General features: G+C 38.1%; 1 protein-coding gene across 1 annotated transcript in view; it reads right to left on the minus strand.

The window, feature by feature from the left end:
- The window catches only part of LOC149210159 (uncharacterized), a 323,003-nt gene that overhangs the window by 154,705 nt on the left and 146,436 nt on the right, over positions 1-21,862 (minus strand). The window lies entirely within an intron of this gene.

Genomic DNA, 21,862 nt, shown 5'->3' on the forward strand with positions numbered 1-21,862 from the left:
ATGATCGATGCTTTCATTCCCTTCAGTTGAATATGAGGACAATTAAACTATTCAAGATGAAAACCAATGACTAGTTAAGCTAGGTCTTTATTAGTGTTTCTAAACAATTCTGTAAAGATAAAAGGTAATTTGATTCAATCAGCTAAAAAAGGAATTTTAAACCAACAAGCATAATGGCATGAAAAAGCTGGAGTCAACATTTCAGACAGGGTTCTCACTTGTCTTTTTCACAACAATGTTACTGAAGAGACCTAAATGGAAAATTAAATGCAACATACGAACATCTTTCTATGTCATTACATACTGTTCATCCCATGCCAAACAATTAGTCATTCACACTATTTAGATACCATAACAGGAAATTATAATCATATAAAGTTTAAGAGACCAGAACAGTTAGTTTTGGCACCCCAGAAACTGGTTCAGGTAAGAGATATCCAGATTCCAGACCATCTTAAATACCATGTAGTCACCGGATTATTACACACGACTTACTCTACTTTGCCAAATCTACTTCTTTTTCACTTTTGCTTTTGCTGAGATAAAACACAAGCATGCACACATTGTGCCACAGCCCTCAAAATTCGTGCCTGTTTTCTGCAGTACAAACAGCACAATAAATGCACTGTACCCTGCCTTGATTTTTGTGCGTGCTTCCTGGAAATTCATGCCAGCTGCTTGAAAAATCATGCTGTACCTGCTGTATCTTGGGATTTGTGCCCTCTGCTGTACAATTTCACCCTTGAAATTTGTGCCTCTGCTGCTGTATTTTTCTCCCTTGGAATTCATCCCCATTGCTGCTCTCTTTCTCTTCAGCTCAGCTCCTCTTGTGTTATCTCCTTTTCTCCAAGGCTCGCGAAGAAAAACGAAATGAAATTGGTGTCTCTTGCCCTTGACTTTTTGTCTTTTCACAAGGAAACCCTGAGATCCAATGGCTAAGATTTAATCTTCGCCATTGAGAACAAGGTCGATATAATCTCTCATTGACCCACTTAATTCACTTAGACTTAATACTCATAAACTCACTTTATCCCCTCATCACCTTTTTCATTAATTAGACCAAAAAGTCACTTTATGACTTTGTTTCTCATAAAGTTTCATAAAGTCATTTTAAAGTCATTTTAACTTTGTTTCTCATAAAGTTAAATCAAGGGGTCATGTTGGACACTTTTTCCTAGGCAAGACACCATGCCTTAGGAAACACTTGTCCTTGGTACACTTTTTCTAATAGCGAATTTCTTGAATAAGCAGATAAATTTTGTAAAGTTACAACTGTGAGTTATGGTGTATCTTGTGCATTCAAATGAAAGTTAGTGCTTAATTTTTTGATGGCCAGCCGTTGATCCCCACTCTATGGGGACAAAAGTGACTCATCGTTGGATTCCTCTTTTCCTCTACAACTATTAGCATCTACAATGACATATTTTTTGAGGCCAAGCATCAATTGTCACTCTGTGGGGCTAAAAGTGACTCATCATTCAAATATGACTCTTTCTCTACAACTGTTAGTATTTACTATCTACAACAGTATAACTCTCTTTCTCTACAACTGTTAGTATCTACAACGTTATACCAATAAGAAGAGCTGGATAAGAATGATGAACCATTCTCTGGAGGCTTCAAGGTTTAATAATGTGAAGAAAATTATCAATTTGGAGTGCTTCATTACATCAAGGATATGTCTTTTTGTTTGCCTATTGAGTTGCTACTACCAGATTTTAAGTAGCACCTGAAAATAAGAACCGTGGGTATTCAAATCAGATGAAGAAATATGAACAAGTTATTCTTTAAGTGCAAGCAACTCAGAAAAACATTCTAAATGAAATAGCCTTGAATCAGGTGCATTTCCATGGATTGTTCAAGATCCAAAGTGGGTTATAAGCCTCATAAACCATTATGAGGTACCGATAAGAAAAGACTTCACTTTACCATAAATGATAAAATAAAAGGATTGATGTTGGTGTCGATCAGGGATGGGAGCCCTTAATAATAAAATGTAAAGATGCTATGAGTATGAACATTGAGATCTTGTTTAAGATTTGTAGCTTGGTGGAGAAGAATCAGATAACAAGGGTGCAACACCTCTCACAGGGAGCAGAGACAACACAGAGTCAGCAAGATAGAGTTAGCAGCATCGTGGGAGGAGAGATGAAGGGGATTCTCCATCTCATCAAGGTTGACATTGCCCTAAATCTATTAGATAAAACATCATGATTCTGCATCCCAAATAAAACTAATTTTGAGAAGACGAAGCTATGTCATTGGCTTCAGGTAAAGTCAAGGAAATATCATCAAAGTAGTAAGAAAGACTTATTAGGCATGGTGGAAGGGCTGTAGGGATCGAGAGTCTTTGAAACACTCCATGGTAGGCTGATTTGGACATCATGAGGATTACAACTAGCCCAAAGCTTCTGTCCCTTATCTATTTTCTCCTCTATACCCATTGTTATTTTGTGAATCATTTTGTCAAGCTCTGGTATAATTTTAGGTTAAGGTCGAGTTCTAAACATATTTTGAAATTGACAGATGGTCATCCCATGCTGACTAAAAGAAATGGGCCAGTCTCTAGGGCGGGAACTCAATAGTGTAGTAAGTGCAGGAACCTATCCATTCTCACCCAAAGACTAGGAGCTTGGACTGGGATGGCCCCTAGTGTGGGAATTCAATAGTCTAGTAACTGAGAGAACCTATGTATTTCCACCCAAAGACAGGAGCTTGAAACAACTTATAGATGCAAAAGTAGAGGAAGAATGTGTACACTCTTGAATTTTCTGTTCAACATTTCAGTTTATGCAGAACCGAAGTTTTGACAAGTGTTTGAGATTCAGCTGTAACGTATAAGTTCCATGACTGCAGATATGCTGTCATGAGTGAAATTTTAACAAGGGGGTCTCATATTACACATACAAAATCTGGTGTGCTGATAAGGGTTTCACCTTAAAAAATTGCTCTGATCATATAATTTGGTAGCTCATCTCACAGGAAGGATGAGGATGGACAAGTGCAAGATCCTCGACCACCTTTGTCACTAATCTATTTTGCACATTAGCATGATAGAATTTAGAATTAAGTTCCAATGCATATTACCATGGTAGAGCTTATACTTCAATTTGAAATCCAAAAAAGCTGAAACCTTTTCGTTATTTTATTACGTTCCATCTTTTGGTAACTATTTCCTTTATATTATTTAGCATCCCTCCTTTCGGTCCTGTTGTTTTGTATTCTAACATCCTTCTTCCTGAGCATGGTCTCTATGTCTTCATATGTTACCCAAGAAAAGTATATTTTCGTGGTGGTGTACAAGATCATGTATAATACCTGGTCATTCCAGCTTACTCTATTAGTTCAACATTGTCAGGTAAGATTAAAAAATAAACTAAATGTTGAGATAATAAATTCAGATAATGGAAAATACTCCTGAAATTATAGTTACCTTTGGGAGCTCAAAGTTTGCACTTTGTTAATAGATGGCTTGGGAATTGTGTGGGTTTAAAAACAAATCTTGATTTCCCTTGCCTTAAGAGTCCCTCAAAATCCAATCCATCTCAGCATTCTTAGCATTTGTGAATAAAATATATTTGGCAAATGTTGAAGATATACTAGCACAACCACATTAATAAATATGGTTGATATAGACACATATCAATTAGAGATTGAACCTCAATATTCATTATCCATTTATATGAATTCATTTAGGTTTAAGTGGCTGAACAAATTCCAGCCATCAATTGTGGTTGAATAGTACGACGTTAGACATCAGTGTCTCTCCATGCCTTCTTTGTGTTTACTAGGTTTTAGAGTTTCTTTGAATCTCTGTCCATGTCTCCTCTGAGAGTTGCCAAATTGCTCAATGTCTATCGATCGGGGATACAAAAGTGATGCAAAATGTGAGAAATCCAAGTTGGACCCATCGGTGGAAATATTTGGCGGATGAAAAATGATAGGTTGAGATTTATAATGTTTTGAGTCTCTATCCATTTTTGTTGAGTAGAGCCAGAGCCAAATCCCTGGACTTGTATGGATGTGGGATGGTTCCAAAAGTAATACACAGTGTGAGGAATCCAAGTTGGTCCACTAGTGGAAAAAATTGGTGACTGATAGATGATAGGTTGATATTGAGATTATTTTGTGGTTCATACTCTCTACTAATCTAAGAAATTGACATGAGGGCATCTTCTATCAACATTGCCAACATAGTTCGTACTCTATTAATTAAAAAAATTGACATGATTGCATCTTCTATCAACATTGCCAACATATGAAACAACCACTATTCATAATAACCCAATGCAATAACTAATCTAAAAAAATTGACATGAGCGCATCTTTTATCAACATTGCCAACATATGAAACAACCACTGTTCATATTAACCCAATTCAACAACACTGTGGCCATGCCTGTATTCAGGACTACTGTTTAAATCAATTTTATCAAAAACTACTTGAATGCTTTGCAATCTGCAAAGAAATCAATACCTAGTAGTGTTGTCGTAGCCCATTCCATTCTATTGGACTATGTATTGGCAGCTCAGATGATCATGCTTTGAAAATTAAAAGACATGTTAGTTTAATTTATAAAAACCTAAACCCTAATGACATCAATTTCAAACCTAAAAACTTGTGTAGCCGTAAGAAGCCTTCTAGACCCTTGCATGCCAAACTGGACCCTCCATAGGGACAAAAACTAGATGGAAAGAGCTTACAGACCTAGAGTCGAAGTTTTCAAATCATTTCTTTAGGACTCCCCCTCGGCATGTTGTCAATGAAATGGTTCATTCCTCAAATGGACTTATGGTAAATAAAACGAAGCTTTCTAATCGAGAATTCAAACACAAACACATGAATGGGGAGAGTGTAGTGTTTTTGGAATTCCACACATATTAATAGTGTGGACACTTGGTGTTTCAATGTTTTGAAATTGTTGAAACTCCTTTAATTTCATCCATTGGATTGTGTATACGACTAAGAATATTCTCCCACAATTAAATCTAAGCCATACATAATCTTTTATTTTATAAAGAATCAAAATTTATGCACCCCAATTCCAATATAGAGCACACTTTGGATTGTGTATATGACTAAGACTATTCTCCCACAATTAAATCTGAGCCCCATCCATAATCTTTTATTTTATAAAGAATCAAAATTCATGCACCCCAATTCTAATGTAGACCATGCCTATTGGCGTAATTATATGTGATGACAAATCTTATGAAAATTAATTAAGTTGCATAAACAAGATGCTTTGGGGTTAGTCCCAAAGTGTCTTTACCGAGCTAGGAGAGTGCCAGGTCTACTAGTCCATTGATGATCCTTCATGGACGTATGGATGGTTTGGGACATGTACTGGTTTTTGACAAAAAAATTGATCTTGATTTCCCTCGCCTTGGGAGTCCCTTAAAATCCAATCCATCTCAACATTATTGGCATTCATGAATAAAATATATTTGGAAAATGTTGAAAATATATTATTTGTGATGTCAATCTTAGGTAAGAAAATTCAACAAGATGCTTTGCGGTTAGTCCAAAAGTGTCTTTACCTAGCTAGGACAGTGCTAGGTCTACTAGTCCATTGGCGATCCTTCATGGACGTATGGATGGGTTAGTTAGGTTAAATGTTTGACCTTGTATGGAGTGCCAACATAGGGCAGTTACCCAAAAGGTGGTTATACTATATGACATTATGACCAACCCATTGGGGGAGTTGGTCACTTGATTGGGAGATGTGTCTACATAGGAGGAGAGCGTTAGGCACTCAGAGGAGGGCTCTTAGCCCTAAGAAAATGGGACCATGTGACATGGGGGAGTTTGTCGCTTGATTGGGAGACGTGTCTACATAGGAGGAGAGCGTTAGGCACTCAGAGGAGGGCTCTTAGCCCTAAGAGCATGGGACCATGTGACATGCACCTTGGAGATTCGACACTTGACTTGAGGATGCTTGACAAGTTGACATGACAAGCATACTTCATGGTGGTTGGTTGTGGACTTGGACACATATGTTGAGGAGAAGGCTTGGAGCATAGTAACCACCTTGGTACACATGTTGAAGAGTGTTTGGCACAAAATGACATGTGCGCATAGCTATAAGAGGGATCCCTTGCATGAGGAAAAACTTGGGTGGTGAACCACCATGGAAGAGGGAGCATTGTGCTAGCAACATGTGGGAGAGCACACCATCTTGGGGGATGGGTATTGAGCTCAAGGAGAATCATGCTTGGAGGGCACAACACCTTGGGTATATGAACCTTGCTATCCACTTTGTGCAATTTGTTCATTTGCTTCAGCTATTGTTTGAGGTATTGTTGCTACAATAGTCTTGTCTATGCTTCCATCCCATGCTTCATCTTCTTTGAATTCAACATCCCTACTCATTATCACCTTCTTTGTGACTCGATTATACAATTTGTATGCCTTGGACGGATCATTGTACCCAATAAAGATGCATTTTTCATTTTTGTCATTTAGCTTCCTTCTCAACTCCTTGCACATGAGCATATGCCACATAACCAAATATTTGTGGTGTGCTATACCAACTCATATCTGTCTATGCTTATGGCACTTTATTCTTCACACTTGTAGTGGGAGATCTATTCAAAACATAAATAGATTAAGCTACTGCTTCTCCCCAAAAATCGTTTAAGTGTTTTGTTGTCAACATGCTTCTAAACATATTCGTGATGATTTTGTTTTTATTCTCAACTACACCATTTTGTTGAGGAGTATATCTTGTTGAAAATTGTCTTTTGATTCCATGTAGTTTGCAAAAATCATGAAAATCATTTGAATCATACCCACCTCCTTTGTTTGATCTTAACACTTTAATTTGATGACCACTTTGCTTCTCTACCAATGCCTTGAATTGTCTGAACTTGTCAAATGTTTTGGATTCCTTTGCAAGGAAGTACACCCAAGTTTTTCTATCATAATCATCTATGAAATTCAAGTAGTAATAACTTACTTCCTCCCCATGACTAGGTCTACCTTGGACCACACAATTTGTATGAACGAACCGAAGTTTTTCTATCATAATCATCTACGAAAATCAAGAACTAATAACTTACTTCCTCCCAATGACTAGGTCTACCTTGGACCACACAAATTTGTATGAACCAACTCTAGTAGCGCCTTTGCTCTATAAGACATTCCTTTAGGGAAACTATCCCTATGTTGCTTTTCTAGAATACAATTTTCACATGAACTAGTTCCCTCTTGAATGGGAGCCAAACATTCAACCATCTTGTTTTGTTGCATAGTTTTAGGCCACCAAAATGTAGATGACTAAATCTAAAATGCCATGACCAAAATTCATCCAAACATGTTGCCTTTTCAGCAAATGAGTCATTTGATCTAAACATATTTCATGGCAAGATGATACATCCTATTCTTTGTCATATTCACTCTAACTTCCAAACATGTTGCCTTTTCTTCACATGAGTTATTTGGTCTAAACATATTTCATGGCAAGATGATACATACTATTCTTTGTCATATTCACTCTAACATCCTATTCTTTGTCATATTTGTCATATTCACTCTAGCAGGGAGTTGCACTAGGAAGCTTGGCATATATAAAAGATTCATTTTGCATTATACCCTTTTTGGGTAAGTTGGCTGACACTAATGAGGTTATGTTGCAAACATGGGGCATGGTACACATTTGTTATGTGCCTTTTCTAACCTTGTTTGGTCAAGATGTTGACCATTCTTTTCCCATAAAGTTTAGAGTATTGTCTGACCCCAACTTGACTTCAGTCTTTATTGAATCGCCCATATTTGCAATTAAGTTTCTGTTTCCTGTCATATGATTTCTACATCCACTATCTATAAGCCAAATGTCATTAAGAGTCTCTTAGCGGCATTACAATTAAGGAATAAATGCGTGAATAATTTGCATCTTGTCTATTAAGGTTAGCCTTTTTCTCCCTACATGCATGTGCATAATTGCCTACATTTTTGCAATAAAAACACTTCACTATGGATTTATCATACCTTTAATTTGGATGTAAGCTTCTGTTGTTGTTTCCGCTTGAGGTATGAGAATTTTAATTTGATCTCCTTCCTTGTTTTGAAGTGTATCTCTCTAGTGATTCTTCAATTACTCTTTCCCTTGTCTCTTGGCATTGATCTTCCTTTACCTCTTGATATAGAAACTTGAGATTTGAATGCATTCTCTAAAGAGGAATCATCATTTATGTTTAATTTGGATTGATGGGATAATAATGATCAGTTACTCTTTCCCTCGTCTCTCCCTTGTCTCTTGGCATGGATCCTCCTAACTTGAGATTTGAATGCATTTTCTAAAGAGGAGTCATCATTTCTGTTTAATTTGAATTGATGGGATAATAATGATCCCAACAACTGATTTACTAATAGTTGTGTCAAGCCCTTGGACTTCTTAGGCAAGGTTTCAAGGATCTTCTACCACTTTCTAATCTGGTATTTCTTCACCATTCATTCTTCGTTGATTTACAATGTTCTTGACTTGGGTAATGTACTGGTTTATTGACTCTGACTCCTTCATCTTCAAAATTCTCAAAATTCCTCCTTAATATCCACAACTTGATTGTCTATACTTTAGAAAACCTTGATAATTGGTTTCTAAAATGTCCCCAGCTTTCTTTGATAATTGTGTTGCTAAGATTGTGGAAAAAATACTTTTATCAAGTTGTTTTGGATGAGATGTAGTGCCTCTGTATCCTTCTTTCTATTGTCTCTCTGAGTTGATTTTTTTGAGCTTTTGACAAGGCTTGCTTGGCTACCTTCTCAGTTGGTTCCGGATAACCATGAACTACAATATCTTAGACATCCTTGGAACATAATAATGTCTCCATCTAGATTGATAAAAATCATTATTTTCCCCTATGGAAATGGGAATGTGGCTGTACAAGGCTACTACTTGAATCCATATTTCTCCTCCTTTTTTCCCAATAGGCTTAGGGTTTGAAGGGTCCTACAAGCAAGGTTTTGAGAATGGGAATATGTGGTTGTAGAAGACTACTCCTTGAAGCCATATTTCTCCTTTTTTTCCCAATAGGATTAGGGCTTGAAGGGTCCTATGGGCAAGGGTTTGAGAATGGGAATATGTGGTTGTAGAAGACTATTGCTTGAAGCCATATTTCTCCTTTCCTATTTTTGCAATAGGATTACGGCTTGAAGGGTCCTATCCTATGGACAAGGGTTTGAGAATGAGAATATGTGGCTGTACAAGACTATTGCTTGAAGCCATATTTCTCCTATCCTAGGGCTTGAAGGGTCCTATCCTATGGAAAAGAGTTTGAGAATGAGAATATGTGGCTGTACAAGACTATTGCTTGAAGCCATATTTCTCCTTTCCTATTTTTTCAACCGGATTAGGGCTTGAAGGGTCTTGTGGAAAAGGGTTTGCCTTATGCTATAGCTCTTTGATATACTGGCAGGTTCCAATAGTAGTATTGAGCTCAATATCTCAGATCCCTAAGTAAGGATGATCAATTGTATGCTTGGTCGTACTATTCGATTACCCTGGTTCTTGGTGACACTATAGTAGTTAGTTAGTCAAGAAGTTGATTTAGGGTTGGTTTCAGGATACCTATAGGACTTCCGATATACTTGTCTATATGGAACGAGAGACTCGAGTGTATATGGAAGTGAGATTCCTTGTGTCTGATGCAATGTTACCAAACTCGGAATCGACAATCAATCGGCGAGGCAAAAGAGCGAAGAGTTTTAATTGGATCGGGAAAAAATCGTTGAAGTCATTAAATAAAAATATACACATATATTGAATTAAAAAACCATTTTTCATTAATATTGGGTAAAGGTATGTCCAAACAATGCATAATATCAATAGATGTCCAAAATATCATGAATAAATAAGTATCTCATATATGTTATGAGTCCAAAGTTCCAAACATGATCCAAAGCACTGAGTCTTGAGTCCTTAGAAGCATATGCTTCTAAAAGTTTACAAAAAACTGCATACTAATCAGAAAAAAATCAGCAACTAAGAGTCTAAGACTCTTAAGAGTGAGAACTAGAAGCGATTCCTTCCACTCCTTCGCTTGCTTGTCTCTCAAAGTTCTCCAAGTCATGAAGGCTTAAAAGAGGAGGCTCATCTGATTGAACCCAGTCTGCCGCATTTGTAGCTTGCAAATCTATCTCTTCAAGGTCGATTGGTGAATGATCCATACCTGTCATTATCATGAGACATTGAAATGTGAATTAAAGTTTCACTTTGAAGTTTGAAGTTTGAACTTTAAAGTACGAACTAGATTATGAAACCTTCAAATTCAAGCTCTCGAGTCTCACCTAGTATTTGTTTGTTGCGAAGTCGTAGATTGTAATGGACAAATACAAGGTCATTCAAGCGTTTTTGTGTCAATCGGTTGCGCTTCTTAGAATGTATTTTCTCAAACATGCTCCAGTTGCGTTCACAACCTGAAGCACTGCATGCTTGGTTTAAGATTTGAATGGCAAATCTCTTCAAATCTGGCGTATCACTACCAAAGTTTTGCCACCAAAGACCTAGCAAGTGGTAAGGGTTTGTGAGTAGAAGTACTAAATAGTAAAAACTTAAAAAGAAAAGAAAATTTAATAAAACATTTAACATACAAAATAAAGTTTAAACAAATTTAATGAATTGATGAAGCCTTCAAGCTGGGTACCTGGCAACATCTTAGACCTTTGTCTTATAGCACTGGTATAGGCAAACAATTTAGATGGCGCCCTATAATCTTGTAGTTGGGAAAAGACACGACTTTGTTGTTCTGGATCAGGGAAGCACCTTTCCACACATGTCATAAGTCCTCTGCCAACCTCCCCATCCTCATTAAATTTGCTCTTATCATAAAAATATTGTGGGTTTAAGAAGTACCCAGCAGCATGTAAGGGGGAATGCAATTGCCTATCCCAACGTGCATCTATAATGTCCAAAAAAGGCATATACTTTGTCTCACCATCCCCATATCTTCTTTTGATGGCCTCCTTTGCGAGATCCATCGCCTCATAAATGTAACCCATAGCGGGTTTGTCACCATCAACCATCCTGAAAGTTCAAGCATTCAAATTTAAAGAAATATGAAACATTGTAAATAAAAAGAAGCTTGAAATGAAATTTAAAAAATGAAAAAGTTAAAAGACTTGAGGTACCTGAGAACTCTAACAAGGGACTTCGTCACAACAATAATCTCTTCGGCATCTTTCCAAAAACCATCATTAAACACAAGTGCTGCAATTTCGATGCCTTCAAGGGTCTTGGAATGTTTAGATCCCATCCACTCAGGTCCCAAGAACATCCTCTTCAAATTTATCTTTTGCTCAACCACAGATTGCAAAGATATGAAATTTGTTACAAATCTAGTCACTGCAGGTCGAACAATTTCTTTACCTTCAGTGTATTCTCTCATAACGTTTAGGACAATAGTGTGGTTGTATAGGTATTTGGTTATGGATTTTGCCTTCTCCACAACCTCATGTATCCAATGAAGCTTACCAATGTCCTCAAGCATTAAATCTATGCAATGGGCAGCACAAGACGTCCAAAAAATAGTGGGGTGCCTAATCTCAAAAAGTCTACCAGCAGCCATATAATTAGCTGCATTATCGGTGACAATTTGTACAACATGTTCTTCTCCCACTTCTTGAACGACTTCCTCCATCATTTCACAGATCAGTTGGGTAGTCTTAACCTTATCTGAAGCATCCACTAATTTGAGAAACATTGTGCCTGCGGGACAAGATACAAGGAAATTTATTAAAGTTCTATTCCTCTGATCTGTCCATCCATCACTCATGATGGTGCACCCTGTTTCTACCCATGATGAACGAAACTCAGCTAGCACAAGCATGACATCTTCAACACTCTCTAACAACATATATGTCCTAAGGCTCTCTGATGTAGGGGCTTTGAACCGTGGACCTGCAATAGCAATTGCATCAATCATAGTTTGCCAATAAAGACTTCTCGCACAGTGGAAAGGTATGTCAGAATAGTACCAAAAGTTATCAATGGCCTTCCTTGCCTGACTATGGATATTTTTTTTCCAACCAGTGGCATCCAAGGTAGGTTGGGAACCGGGTTTTGTGCGGGGAGCAAAAAAGGTGTTTATGTTTCCACCTCCAATGTTGAAGGAAGGAGTCGAAGGACTCGTATGGCTTTGAGTTTGACTTGGCCTTGGAGGCATGTGTGGAAAACTTGGGAACGGCATTGAGGATTCAACAGAGTGAGGTGACATGGGGCTAGTGGTAGAAAAACTATCAACTCCAAGAGTTCCTATTTCAGTATTTTGCTTTGCTTTCTTGGCATTATGTTGATCTAACATCTCAAGGGCCAAGGCTGCTTGGTATTTGACATTATCGTCAACCTTGCTGCAAAGACCTATATCATGGCCAGGTATTTGTGCAAGGTGGAACTTGAATCTATAAATGCCTCCACTACATTCCTTTTTGCAAAATTTACAAAGGAGCTTGGGGTCTCCGGGAATCTTGTCACAATAAGCCCAAGCAAAGTCCTTCTCTCTCGGCATTGTTGTTGCTTTGAACTTGTGTTTAATTTGTGGCTTCTGTTAAGATTTGGAGTCGTGGCTTCTATTTAATTTGTGGCTCCTGTGAAAGACAACAAAAAATCAAATTTAAAAATGATCCAAAAATTTAAAATATGCTAGAAATTTAAAAAATTAAATGAAGACAGATGTCAGTAAACATATAGAAATGTTGCCTTTCAATAAAACCAGAAAACATGCAGAACCCTGGTTTTATTCAATGGAGCACAACATAGCTCTAAAAATTGGCACAAAAGCACACCAAGAAAGTGCCATCATCTGTCATCTATGCATATGAAGATTGCTGCAAGATCACTTAGATCTCTGCCATGTATCAAATATATGTGTCAAATCACTGTCAAGTCTATATGTTAAGTTTATATGTTAATAAGTCAAGTCACTATCAATGGAATCTATAGGTCAAGTCAATCACCATCCACAAGCATCAGCTCTATCTTGTATCAAAGGGCTCACAATGTATCACAGTCAACTTGAAGATTGAATATGTCACTATTTTATGAATGCCTCTGAAGATATATCATGTTGTGCCATTGAAGCTTTCTACAACAAATGATAGTTTCTTTGTTTCTTGAGAAGGGTTAAACAAAGGCCACAGAACATTTAGTTTAGTCAATGATCAGAGTTACCAAGGAAAGCTCTGATTAAGGCTGAGACTAATCATAAATATTGTAGAATTTGATTCAGAGAACTATCTTAAAAACTGATGCTCTACTAGATGTTTGATGATCTAATGATGCCTGGAATATACACTGATGCTTTAAGGTAAGTGTGCTTGTTGCTCAAGTCAGGGTAAGATAAGGCTTCAAACAGCCATTATTTCCTTTTGAAAATTGATACACAGAAAGTTTGTTTCAGTTCTATCTCTGTTTTGTTTTGTCTCAGCTCCAAGAATTGCGTTCAAACTTCAAACCTTGATTTCTGTTGTTCCACTGACACAAAAGAAACTGCCTTCGTCCTGGATCACAATATCACTATTAACAATATGACAAATTTCTGTGGTCGCCATTCATCGCCCAACCTAGACCAATGTCAGTGGTCGTTCATTGACCAATATGAATATAGACCATTCATCACTCAAAAGATGGAAGAGGTTAAGACTCTGGCCTATGCTACTAGCCTTAATAAGTTAATATTCACCAAACTCAGATCTCGGTGGGACCTCCACTGGCTCTTCAACTGGAATCTGCTCTCTCGTTGCTCTCATTGTTGCTTTTTGGAGTACGTGGTGCTGACTCTAAGCTATTGTATGTGCTGCTAAAATCACAATGTCACTGCGTTAAGGCTGTTATATACATGTGAGTCGTGACAGTGCTATATTTATACATGTGACAGTGCAGGCATTATTGTTGTATGCCATCGCAGTTATATGTATGGATGGAGTCGATGGACTAGCCGACTAGGCACTCGAGTATGACATCACAGTTATATATATGGCATTGCCGCATTAGCATCTCTGTTCTTCTCTGCTGTATCGCATCACAGTATCACGATTCACATCTATATCTCAGACATCATTATATATAAAGTTAAAAGGAATACCGAATACGTCACCGTTCACGCAGGTTACCTCAAGGCTGAAGGCTCACGCAGGTATATGAATATCTCAGCAATCTGGCTCTGCGGCGTCGAATGCAGCTTTGCGGCTCTGCGGCGGTGTCGACTGAGGACTCTGCGGACTCGGGACTATGAAACATTGAAATAGCTCACGTAACCGATAAAGTTATAAACGCGCCACAATCCGAAACCCAAAACCCGATAAACCTAAACGCAAAACTGGCGGGACTCGCCAAAAAAACGCAGAATCGGAATAATCGCCATACTCGCGAGTCAAACTCGCGTTGACCACGAGTCAAACTCGGTCAACGCGATTTGACTCGCAAAGATTCAGTTCGGATCGTTTCATGGCTGAGCAGAGTTGGAATCGCGATTAATCGGCAAAATTGTCGATACCTGTTCCACTGAGTCAGGGTTCCCACACCCACTCCTGGGGTGCATGCAACAGATGCACAGGTGCAAAAACCCACCCAAGGTGCAGACCTTGTTGCAGGTTAATGCACCCCAACCTGTCAAGGGCTAAGCCCTACATCTTCAAACGAGATTTGGGATGCATCATGTTGTCGCACAAAATGTCTAGGCACCGCGACAACGGCTCAGATCGGGGGTTGTCACCCTGATCCCCAATCTTTCCGTTTAAATTGTCTCCCAATAGCAGGATAGGGGGGGTAGACCCTACAGAAATGGAATGAAGGAGAACTAGTTGGGAACCAACCAGTTCATGAGACACAGTTAAGCGACCAAGTACTTGTTGATTTCTGGTAGCATCGCATGTGCTCTAAGCCTCAAAATTTGCAAGGAGGCTAGGACACATGTATTTCAGAATACCCAGCAATTGTTTTGGAAAATTCTACCTAGAGACATTTTTATTAAAATAATTAATTATTTTTAATCGGTGCCTAAGTCTAAACTTAGGAAATTAAAATAATTAAAGAGTATTAATGAAACTGGGTGTGAATCTTCTAGAAGAAGACAGAGATCAAGTCAATATGATCTGAGCCGTTGATTAAAATCAAATCTAGGTCATTGATTACTCAACTAGAAGATTATAAGAAGGACGTCGATGGGCATTTGGAAAATACACCAGCAAGATACTCAGCTGCCCAAGTAGATAGATATTCTCACTGGTTGAAGTTTGACAAGAGGGAATCGAATCAGAGGGAGAGTTGCAAGTGAGAGAGAGAGGGTATCAGCAATATTCGAGGGTGCAAGAAACAGCAGGAAGAGGCAGCGCAGAAGAGGGACGCAGATCACCAGAGGGTGACGCATAGGGTGACACAGTGTGGCTAGCGTGAACGCAATAGGTCCTCTCGGGTGTCAGAAACTCACTGTGGAGCGGACAAAATTATTTGTAAAATTTTCACTCAGTGATTCTTCTTCTATTATGTTCTCCGTAGATTGTACATGAGATTTTGCTGAAGAATAATGAAAGAAACCCTCATCTACTGCACCGGTTTTCCCAAATTATGTTTTTCCGAGGACAATTGTCCAAAAATAACTGTGTCAATGTGTTTATTTGTGTGCTAGTATTTTCCTTACATTTGTTTTCCGTAGTTAGTTAATTTGTGAAGACTGCAGTGTATGTATTTCGATATTTGTCGTAGTCAACTGAAAAAAATTTGTTTCAGTAAATTAACAAATAGAAGCAACATTATCAATTGCTGCAGCAGGATTTGGAATTTCCATATTTTCACATGGTATCAAAGCTGAGAGAGGAGGCAGGGGAGATCTAGTGCAAAAGAAAAGAAGAGCAGCGTAGCACTACGTAAGTAGCGACTCGAAGTCTCCAAAGGGCTGCGCAGTCCTTGGGCCAACCAGGGTTTCGAAGGAGAGTTAATTCTCTGAGTGAGTCGACAAAAAAACAAGCTCCAGATCAAAGGGTTGTCAGAGGCAGAGGGAGCAGTTATGGTTCTTTTGCAGAGCATATCTCCAACTAAAACGCAATGTCTAGCAGTAGCAAGTACAGCGTTGAGAAGGAGAATAGCACGAAACAACATGGATAGTCAAGATGTATTATCTTCCAGATTGGAAGAAGAATTTGCATGTTTGTCAAGTTTAGCATCAACAGGTGTTTGGTATATTGATAACGGGGCTTCAGCTCACATGACTAGAGTACGAGAGTACTTCTCTAGCTATCAAGAAGAGCAGATGGACTTCCAGATCACTATGGGAAACAGAACGAAGTGTACTCCAATAGGGAGAGGCACCATAGCGTTTCAAATAGAAGTAGGAACTAGCATAAGAGCCACTGATGTGCTACATGTGTTGGGGTTAGGAATGAATCTGATTTTAGTGTCCCAATTATAGGATAAGGGGTACGATGTATACTTCATTAAAAGGAAAGTGTATGTCAAACATCCCAACTGGAAGAAGATGAGACAGATTGGAGCTCGAAGCAATAGATTGCATAGATTACATCTTGAATCTCCAATGGCACTGATAGGCAGTAATGGTCAAAAGGAACTGAATGAACTATGGCACAAGCGAATGGGACACTTACACCATGGAGCACTAAGAATACTCAGACAGATTGTTACAAGAGTTCCAGTCCGCAGTACTGAGCATGATGATGTATGCAGAGGATGCATACTAGGGAAATATGCTAAGGCAACTTTTTCCATAAGTAACAACAAAGTAAGAAGCGTGTTGGGATTGAAACACTTAGATATTTGTGGCCCGATGTCCACGAAAGCTCTTAGCGGTGGCAAGTACTTTGTCACCTTTATTGATGATCACTCTAGAAAAACTTGGATCTATTTCACAAAGACCAAGGATGAGGTCTCTGATCAGTTCAAAGAGTTTAAAGCTCTCGTAGAGAACATGACAAGGAAAAAGATAAAGGTATTGCATTCAGATAATGGTGGAGAATATACAGATAAAAACTTCACAGATTTCTGCGCAAAGGAGGGCATCAAAAGAGAATGGGCAACTCCATACAATCCACTGCAGAATGAAATAGCGGAGCGGAAGAATAGAACAATCATCGGGGCAGCGAACGCTATGTTATATGACCAGGACTTGCCTAGATTCTTATGGGCAGAGACATGCAACACAGTGGTGTATATCCAGAATAGAACTCCTCACAGGAGCATTGGGGAAGAAAACTCCTGAAGGAGTATTCAAAGGAAAAAAGCCAAAGGTGCGTCATCTCACGACATTTGGAACTTTGGCATATTGCCACATTCCAGACGAGAAGCGTAGTAAGCAGGATCAGACTGCAGAAAAGGGGTACCTCGTAAGTTATAGCGAGACCTCAAAAGCATACAGAATCTACATTCCAGATAACAGGAAAATTGTAGTAAGACGAGATGCAAAGCTCATGGAAGATTGAAGTGAACAAAGTTCCTTCTTCAGATTAAATACTCCAAAAGACTTGGAATATGAAGATATCCATTGCGGATACAAATATTATATAGTAAATGTGTGAATAAGATGATCATACAAATGAGAGTGAGAGGTCAGCTTATATACTATGCAGGTGCCTCTTCATGGAGATTCTTGTCTCATTTAGACATGACTCTTCAAGCTAATTAGTAGTTAACTAATCATTATTAATTATTATCATTTACATTATTTCCTATATGTTTATTCATAACATTGTCTTCCTCCTCAAAAAGATTTGTTCTCAAAGCTTGTCGATGAAAAAATCTTGATCTCTTTTTCAGTTTCGAATGTCTTCTCCTCTCGGAACAGTCATCTTCTTCAATACAAGTTAATAAGATCTTGTAAGTGACAAACAAAATTGTCGCACTGAGGAGGGATCAGACCATCCTAGATTAATCCTCTGTGGAATATTCTGATCATTGGAATTTCGTAACAAATTGTCATCATAGCACTGGATTGAGGTTACATCACTATTCTTTGGAACATCAGTTTGTTGTTTCTGTTTTGACTAATCTTAATACGTAACTTGGTTGAGTTGTCTACTCTCATGATTTGGATGTCGATAGGGAACTTTTTTGGTTTGACTTTCCCTTATTAGGTGTGTGGAAATTTGTTGATTTCCTTCTGGTACTATGGTTGTTGAGTTGGTTACAGAACCTTCACTTGGGATGTTTATTATCTGAACTGCAACATCTAAGTGTGTCGTTTCTTCAACTGACTTGTCTTCTTGAGTTGTCATATTCACTGGATCGATGTTCGTTTTTTCTTCAACTTGAATTTCTACATTTGAAAATTTCGACGCTTCTTTTTCAACAAGTTGTTGCCCCTTGTTTTCCAACAACTTCTTATCCTTCTTAAGCTTCTCAATTTGCATTAGTAATTTTTCACTATGGTCTCTAAGTCGAGAAACTTCCTCATTCTTGTCAGTGGTGATTTTGTCAACTTCCTTTTGCATATTTTGTATCACTTTTTTACTTTCTTGAAGAATTACTTTTGAGATTTCTTGTATGTCTTCTGGCGTCACTGAATCTGGCTTCAAAGTAACATCTTGTAGCGTTATTTTTTTCTTTTTGTGGGAAAATGTCAAAAATGTATTTTTGTTATTTAGAATAAAGGAACCTAGGGTTTCCATCCAGGGTGAGCCCAAAACAATGTCACCTAGATCACTCCATAGAGATTGAACAAAGAATTCTCATATAAAAGTATAATCGCCAATGTTTAGTTGTAATTCGGTTATGGCATATTGTTTTCTACCCAAGCAGTCTAAACTCTCAATTATGTTAGACTCCAAAATCACCAATCGGTTAGCAAGGTTAGAGTTTATATCATTTTTCCCTTCAATGGAAGATATAGAAATAATAACATCTTTTCCTGCAAGAGTCCCTTTAATTTTGAATAGCACTAGAGCAACACAGTGTGAGGTTCCTACAAATCTCCCTTCAATTCTGAAGTAGATGACATTTTTTTGCTTGTCGAATATATATCTATATATATCTATATATATATATATATATATATATATAGATATTATAGCTCCTTTTTTTATTCTCTTCCGACTTCAAAAAAAATATACTTTCGATTTTTTTTTTACCTTTATTATTATTATTATTATTTATTAATAATATGTATATATATTTTTTATTTAATTAAATTAATTATATGGTTTATAACTTTAATATATACTAAGTTATTATTCAAAAGGGGTCGGACAATAGTCACGATGTTTGGCTACCAAACGTCACTTGTTAACCCGTAGTCACCAAATGAAGCGAACAGACACTGCGATGGAAATGGCAGATTGAGCGCCGCGACAGATGGAAATGGCGGCTACAGAGTGTGCTTGGAATGACGTTGTCAGAATTGTGGACGGCTGACTGTGCAGCTATGTATAGAACCAAGGATGGAATCGACAGTGGTTGTGGCGTCGTGGGTCGTTGTCTGAGGTGATGGTAAATGCGGCTAGTTGCAGCAATGTGGAGGCCTATCATGTGGAACGATGATGGCTTTGATTTGCGTGCAGCAAGTGGAATCGACGGTTGTGTTGGTTCAGATAATTGCAGTGGGGCGACTGATCAACTGTTTGTTTTTCTCTTCTTCTTTTTTTCTAATTCTATATATATATATATATATATATATATATATATATATATATATATATGTATGTATGTATGTATATTAATATATTAAATATGATTTTTATTTTTTTTATATAACTTTCCCTTTTTATTTATTTATTATTATTCTTATATATATATATATATATATATATATTCTTTTTTTAAATAATTTTTTCAACTCCAAAAGCTTGTAGCGAAACTCTTCAACGACAATGAAGTTGACGAATTGTTGATGGCCAAGGGCATAGATCGAAGAACGAGCTTTGTGCAGCAGTGAAGCGGCCAAAGGATCGAACTGCTCTAATACCAAATGAAGAGAACAAAGTTCTTTCTTCAAATTAAATACTCCAAAAGACTTGGAATATGAAGATATCCATTGAGGATACAAATATTATATATTAAATGTGTGAATAAGATGATCATATAAATGAGTGAGAGGTCTGCTTATATACTATGCAGGTGTCTCTTCATGGAGAGTCATGTCTCAATTAGACATGACTCTTCAACCTAATTACTAATTAACTAATCATTATTAATTATTATCATTTACATTATTTCCTATATATTTATTCATAACAAAGATATAGCTTTCAGGAAATCTCGAGAGATCCCAGCAAAAGGTCAATCAGCAGATGTTCCATTAATCCAACAGTAGCATGGGCAACAAGGAGGACAAGCAGGAGGACAAACATCAGGATCGAGTACCATAACCAGCACCAGTATTTCCTCAGGAGGAGGAGATCTACACAGTTCTCAACAAATGGAACAGCAAGAACAAGAGGAGGATTTGATTGAGCCTCCCACCACCAGTGGTAGAACCAACAAGGAAGTACGACAGACACTGAGGGATGCAGAGGAGTTTGTCGGAGCTCCTGGAACCGACAAGAGGAAGCATAGACAGCCTAACAGGTACCAAGCCTTGGTAGCATAGGCTGAAGAACCTTACAATTTTCAGGAAGTCGTACAGCATCAAATTTGGGTGGATGCCATGGTAGAAGAGTACAGTTCTATCATGACGAATGATGTCTGGGAAGTGGTACCTAGACCAGAGGATAGATCAGTTGTAGGATCAAGGTGGATCTACAAGATCAAGTATGCTGTAGATGGCAGTGTAGAGAAGTATAAGGCTAGGTTTGTGGCAAAGGGTACGCACAAAAGGAAGGAATAGACTATGAGGAGACCTTCACCCCAGTAGCTAAATATACCTCTATCAGATCTGTTATATCCCTAGCAGCGCAAATGGGAAGGGAGATTCACCAAATGGATGCCAAGACAGCATTCTTGAAAGGGGTGGTAGAAGAAGAGGTTTATATAGAATAGCCCGAAGGCTTCGAGACTCATGAAAAAGGAACTCATGTATGTTGGTTAAAGAAAGCCCTGTATGGGCTCAAGCAAGCACCCAAAGCATGGTATGGTCGGATTGATAGTTACTTGCAGCAGTTGGGATTCATCAAGAGTGATGTTGATCCCAATCTCTATTATCTAATGGTGGAGAATGGGCCACTTATTCTAGTATTATATGTAGATGACTTATTTCTAACAGGGTCATCTGGGCTTATAAAGGATTGCAAGAAGAATCTTGAAGCAGAATTTGACATGAAGTATATGGGGCTCATGCATTATATTCTAGGGTTGGAAGTTTGGCAAAAGAATGGGGAGATCTTCCTTGGGTAAGGAAGATATGCTATAGAGATTCTGAAGAGATTCAGAATGCAGGATTGTCGGCCCATGGCTACGCCTATGATCACCAATTGGAAGAAAATAGATGCATCAGGAGACAAAGAAGTGGACCCCACCTTGTATAGACAACTCATTGGGTCACTCATGTATCTGGTCAACACTAGGCCTGACATTTGTTTCACTGTCAACACCCTTAGTAAGTTCATGGTGGAACCAAAAAGGTTACATTAGGAAGCAGCTAGGCACATTCTTAGATATGTGCGTGGAACAGTCGAATATGGGTTGAAATAGGAGATGATGTTAGATTGAGCGGATTCACAAATTGGGCAGGTAGTTCAATAGGCCGGAAAAGTATCTTCGGGTATTGCTTCAGCGTTGGATCAGGAATTATCTCTTGGTGCAGCAGGAAGCAGAAGTCAATAGCTTTAAGCTCAACAGAAGCATAATATATGGCGTCCATCACAGCTACATGCAAAGCCATATGGCTTAGAAAACTGCTTGTGAGTTTGTTCAGAACAAGGATGGAAGCGACCAGTGTTTACTACGATAATTAGAGTTGTATCAAACTCTCTGAGAATCTAGTATTT

Source organism: Pinus tabuliformis, chromosome 1_2 (genome assembly GCF_031772625.1).
Source record: "Pinus tabuliformis cultivar Carrire ecotype Pingquan chromosome 1_2, CPIR1, whole genome shotgun sequence".
In the NCBI taxonomy this organism is placed as follows: Eukaryota; Viridiplantae; Streptophyta; class Pinopsida; order Pinales; family Pinaceae; genus Pinus; species Pinus tabuliformis.